At 49.1% G+C, this 5,935-nt stretch overlaps 1 long non-coding RNA gene across 1 annotated transcript; it reads left to right on the top strand.

Moving 5' to 3' along the window:
- Positions 1-187: 187 nt before the first annotated feature.
- LOC129544509 (uncharacterized) lies at positions 188-5,433 on the top strand. Its single transcript, XR_008683467.2, has 4 exons — positions 188-378; positions 597-1,035; positions 2,341-2,664; positions 2,865-5,433. It is a non-coding gene; the product is annotated as an uncharacterized LOC129544509 (long non-coding RNA).
- Positions 5,434-5,935: the final 502 nt, after the last annotated feature.

Genomic DNA, 5,935 nt, shown 5'->3' with positions numbered 1-5,935 from the left:
CAGGCTGCAGGCCGCCGGGGCCAGAGGGCTGGGCCGGGGGCAGGAAGCTGCGGCGCGGGCTCCCCCCTCGGCGATCTTCTAACTTCTGCTGTCTCTCCCCGTGCGCGCAAACCGCATTTCGGCGCCGCCGCTGCGCACCCAGCCCCAGGGGGGCGGGCTGGAGGGAGGGGGCGGGCGCCCGGCGCCGGCCGGGGGTCCGCCGCAGCCATCGCGCTGCAGAGAGGGGGCTACCGACCCGCTTCACCTGCCGCAGAGGGGGCGGCGGGCGCCTCTTCACCTGCCGGAGCGGGAGCGACAGAAGCGAGGCAGAGGCGGCTGCGCGCTCGGCGGCGCCTCCGGGTCCTAGAACCGCAGGCTCCTGCTAGCTCGGAACCGGGGGTACCTGCGGGGTCTGGGTGAAGGGGGGCACAGCCCGGGGGACGAGGGGGGCAATCCTCGGAGTTGAGGACCGCCAGCACCTACTAGGGCGGCTTCGAAACCCATGACGCGGCGGTGCTGGGGCGCAAGGGCTGCGTCCTTCTCTCTGGTTCCCGCCGAAGAAGGTGGGAACCCCCTTCCAGGCCCCCCACCCCTTGTTTCTCTTCTTCTCTGTTTAGCCCAGGACCGAGCTGAAGACTAGAGGGAACCATCTGCAAATAAGAACCCAAAGCAGGGGTGGGGGGCGCAGATCCAGACCAGTGGAGACCCCCACGACCTGTTCTACTCTGCACCGACTCTGCGCCCATGCCATCATCCTCAGGGCTTTTAGAATGGAGGTGCCCATGGAAAAAGGCAGGCTGACAGAGTCTGGACACCATCAAGGCGGTCTCAAGGAGAGGCGCAGGGTTGGGGAACAGGAGGATTAAGGCCAGCATCCACGCTGGGAAAGAAGCAGGCACTGCAGAGAGGGGGAAAAAATCTTGACGCTGTCACCTCCAGGGATCTAACTAAAGTGTCCTCTCGCTTACCTTGGCGAATGAGAGTCTCTGAAGTCTGGCAATTACAGCAGTACTTCCAGAGGTCTTCTTTCCGTCATCCTAACAATGACCAGGGAAGGTAGGTATTGATATCCTCATTTTAGAGGGGGAAATTGAGGCTTAGTGTGACTTGCCCAAGGACCCACAGTTACTAAAGAGAAGAAACAGGCCTCCCTTCTGTCCACCTGCAAAATCTCCAGTGCCTTGGCCTGGCCTCCTACCGGCCCTCTCATTCAGAATGGACCAGAGGATGAGAGAGTATTCGGAGGTGGAGGGTAGAACCCCAGGTCTGGGCACAATCTCCAGCCTGAATGTGAGGCTTTTCTCTTTCAGGGGTTCCTCCTGCTCCCCACCTAATTTGTGGGGATCCTCAGTTGGTCCTTCCTTGCGCTGTCAAGGCATTGAGGACCGAGGACCCACTAATGAACCCTGGCTTTTCAGGAGCCATATATGTCAAGGCCAAGCAGGAGCCATATATGTCCCCTCCCCTATAGCTTTTTCTTCCTTCTGCCCTCCTTCTCAGATTCAGAACCACTGAAGTTTAAGCTGGGAAATGTATCATCTTAAGGAAGGCCCTGGAATGAGCCAGCCCCTTCCCCCAAGCTGACTCGATTTAAACCTTTCTTCTGCCAAGGTCACAAGCACCTCTGGTGGGTGAGAGATGTGATCACCTATTTCATGTCCCAGCCAGGGACCCATAAGGTCAGGCAAAGCAAGATACTCCTTGGGCGTGTTAAGAAGGTGACACTGTATGCCCACTGCCCTCCGCTCCAGTCTAGAGCAAACCACAGTCTTGCCCTTGGGTCCATGCCCTTGAGATTGTCTAAGACCTCTCTTTTTCTTTTATTCTTCCTTCCTTCCTCTCTTTCTTTCTCTCTGTCTCTCTTTCTATGTAAAGAATATAGTCCCCGATCTCTTCAATGGCTCTCTTTCCATTTAACAAGCCTTTACTTAGCACGAGCTCTGAGCCCGGGACCATGCTCACTCCTGAAGGTTCTGAGGCTGATGGGAAGAGTCTGTCTTCAGGCTGCTCACAGCCTGGCAAGGAAGGGACACACTCTCAACACATCTGGGAGAGTGGCTTGTGGGAGCTGTTTCCCATAGCTGGAAATCCCATCAGGGTGGGGAGCCTCTAATGTAATAGTTGCCAGCCTGCACTCTCAATCCCTAGGAGTGGTCAGGTCATTGTCAACCACTGCCCACCCAAGGCCTAATGGAAATAAGCCTGAGCTAAGCAGGACCTCTGGTGTGGAAAATGATCAGCCCAACAAACTTCCATTATCTCTCTCTCATGCTGATCAGAACTGTAAGGTGCCAAAAAAAAAAAAAAAAAGGAATGGAATTTTAATCAATTGTTACCTAATAGATTTGGTTTGCTTGGCAGGAAGTATCTTTCCTATGTGGTCCACAGAGGAGGAAATCCTAGAAAGGATGCTTGAAGTTTAGGACCAATGCTTTGGTGGGTCTGTGCTTCCCCCTGCTGGGCACAGGAGGTATGACAGCCAAGACTGCGTGAGGCCTCCAGTGGTGATGGAGATGGAGTCACGGCGTGGATGACATTTCTAAATTATTGTCGCCTTGTCACCTCCGATGGAATGACTGTGCCGTCTTGGAGCACACTTGGAGCTCAGGTGACTGAGCAGGTTTCCCCAGGAATCTCCTCCCTCCCCATCCCTGCTCACTCAGTTGGTGCCTCATTTTTTCTAAGGTAATACATGTGCACAGTTTAACAGAAAAGCAATTTTAATGTATCTTTCCAGAGATACTTTGGATATTTACAAGCGATGCGTGTGTGTGTGTGTGTGTGTGTGTGTGTGTGTGTGTGATAGCACACACTCCACACTGTTTGACACCTTGTTATTTTCCCTTAATAATATTTCTGCCTCTGGGGCTTCCCTCCTGATTCAGTGGTAAAGAATGCGCCTGCCAACACACGAGACACGGGTTCGATCCCTGGTCCAGGAGGATCCCTCATCCACATGCAACTAAGCCCAAGCTCACCACAACAGCAGAGCCTGCCCTCTAGAGCCTGGGAGCCCCAACTACTGAATCCATGTGCCCAACTACCGACCCCCGCATACCCTAGATCCCGCCCGTGCTCTCCGATAAGATAGTAGCCCCCACTCCTAGCAACTGGAGAAAATGCACCTGCAGCAACAAATACCTGCCACAGCCAAAAATGAACAAATAAAAGTATTTTTTAAATAATAATAATTATTTAAATTATTTAATTATTATTATAAAAATAACTACTTAATTATTTCTGCCTCCACTAAAGCTACACAGGCTTTCGGCACATAGAATGTGTCACAATTTATTTCACTATTCTCTTCCTAGTGGGGTAAATAGATTGTGTCAGCCTTTTGTTACTATGAACAGTGGTGCCTATAGGTAAATATCTTTGGTGCATATATTTATTTGCACTTATGTGTGTATCTGTAAGACACATCTATAAATATGACATTGCAGGGTCAAAGGTTATATGCTTTTAAATGTCAGATCGATTTTCACTGAAATTTGGATAGATTTGAAATTGCCTTTCAAAAAGTCTGCATCAGTTTGCAACCTCCAACAATGAATGAGATCACCTGTTTCAACCATCCTAACGAACAGGATATTTTCAGGCCTTGGGGTTAGTTTTGTGTTTTTTTAATATTTGTTAATTTGACTGCACCAGGCCTTGGTTGCAGTACATGGTACCTTTAGCTGTGGCATGAGAACACTGAGCTGCAGCATGTGGGTTCTAGTTCCCTGACCAGGGATCAAACCTGGGCCCCATACACTGGGACCATGGACTCTTAGCCACTGGACCATCAGGGAAGTCCCAGCCTTTTGGTTTTTGATGAAGTCTCTTTGAAAGTCTTTGTGACAAGGCAGGTGATGGATGATCTTTCTCACTTTTTAAGGCAGAGACTGTCTTTTCTGGCCCGGTCTCCCCAGCACAGGACTTAAATATTAAATGAAAGAAAATAGGACTGCATTTTGGTAGACCTGGAGAGGGGAGTAGAGGGTTAGGGTTAAGCATGAACCCTGTCCTTAAGGGTCACTCTTGTTTCCAGGCCCTGGTCAAGCCTCTGCCTCAAACCCAAAAGCTGTCCTCTTGAGAATTCCCTGGCAGTCCAGTGGTTAAGAGTCTGTGCTTCCATTGCAGGGGGCATGGGTTCAATCCCTGGTTGGGGAACTAAGATCCCAAAAGCCAGGCAACTTGGCCAAAAAGCAAAAGCTTTCCTCTTACAAGCACCTCCCAGATTTTAAGATCTGATATTGAAGCATTTCCTAGGCAGCTCTCACTCAGCTCTCTTGTATCCCAGGGATGGGCCTCATCATCCCTGAGCTGCCTAAAGGAAATAAGCCAGGTGTTCAGCAACTGAGAATCAGTTAAACCAGCAATCCAATAGAACTTTCTATGATGGTAGAAATGTCTCTGTGCTGTCCAATACAGTAGCTACTAACTACATGTCACCACTAAGCATTTGAAATGTGCAACTGAGACAATAAATTGCAAAATCAAGTAAATTAAATTTAAATTTAAAAAAGAAAAGAAATTCCACTGTTCTCTCCCCCCTCTACCCCACCCCACAGCACCGACAGCTTGTAGGATCTTGGTTCAAAAGCCAGGGACCAGGGATTGAACTTGTACCCTCCAGTGTGAAAGCTTGGAGTCCTAACCACTGGACCACCAGGGAATTCCCAGAAATGAATATCAAATTTCACTTCACTGCAATTAAGTTCAGTGTAAATAGCCACATGTGGCTACTATAGGGTTAAATAAATGTATAAAGGTATATCCCCGTGACAGGAAACTATGCCACTATAAAAAAAAAAAAGAAAATGAGAATGCCAGGTACTGATATGGAAAGATCTCCAGGATATATTTTGAAGCAAAAATATGGTGCAGAAAAGTATATATAGTATGCTAACTTTTGTATAAGAAAGGGAGGTGTGAAGAAGAATAAATGTTTACATTTGCTTGAATTTACATAGGGAACATAATAAAAGTTGTGACCTGTAAGGTTCTGTGGAAACAGAGTGGATAAGGCAGAGGTGGGAGCAGAACTTTTCAATCCATTTCTTTCTCTTTAATTTTTAATTTTTATTTTATTTATTTTTGACTGTACTGGGTCTTTGTTGCTGCGTCGGCTTTTCTCTAGTTCTGGCGAGTGGGGCCTATTTTTCCTTGGGGTGTGCGGTCTTCTCATTGTGGTGGCTTCTCTTGTTGGAGAACACCAGCTCCAGAGCACAGGTTCAATAATTGTGGCGCATGGGCTTGGTTGCTCTGCAGTATGTAGGATCTTCCCAGACCAGGGAATTTAACCCGTGTCTCCAGCATCAGCAGGCAGATTCTTTACCACCGAGCCACCAGGGAAGCCCTCAATGCATTTCTTCCTATACTATTTTGATTTTTAAACCATATGCATTTATTACATCTTCAAAAAGTTCAAGTAAATAAAAACAAGTTGCTCGTTGTCTAACTAAGGATGGGCTGCTCTATCCCTCTTGTTGTGTTCAAAACTGGCTGTCACTCAGATTCAGAATCTTGGGGGAAGGTGGGATCAGGGATCTGGGTCTTCTAGGATCCACCAGGCAACAACTGTGGCTCAGTGATAGAGAATCTGCCTGCCAATGCAGACTGGGGTTCAATCCCTGGGTCAGGAAGATCCCCTGGAGGAGGAAGTGACAACCCATTCCAATATTCTTGCCTGGGAAATCCAATGGATGGAGGAGCCTGGCGGGCTACAGTCCATGGGGTTGCGAAGAGTCAGACTCGACTGAGCAACTAAACAGCAACAAAGGCAGCTGTCAGGCAGACACTGAGCTATCTTTGTCAGCCCCTGCAGTGAGGAGGGGAGGATAAGCACCAGGCACTTGTCCCTTCCTCATAGACTGCAGCGGTCACGGTCACGATGTCTTCCGAGCACCAGCACGATGGCAGATGCAGGGCCAGGCGCTTTCCGTGTGCCATTCAGAACTGAACAGCA

Source organism: Moschus berezovskii, chromosome 20, assembly GCF_049115385.1.
Source record: "Moschus berezovskii isolate FMDL1 chromosome 20, NW_MosBer_1.0, whole genome shotgun sequence".
Taxonomy (NCBI): domain Eukaryota; kingdom Metazoa; phylum Chordata; class Mammalia; order Artiodactyla; family Moschidae; genus Moschus; species Moschus berezovskii.
The sequence above is the reverse complement of the archived record's forward strand: the minus strand, read 5'-3'. Positions and strand labels throughout refer to the sequence as shown.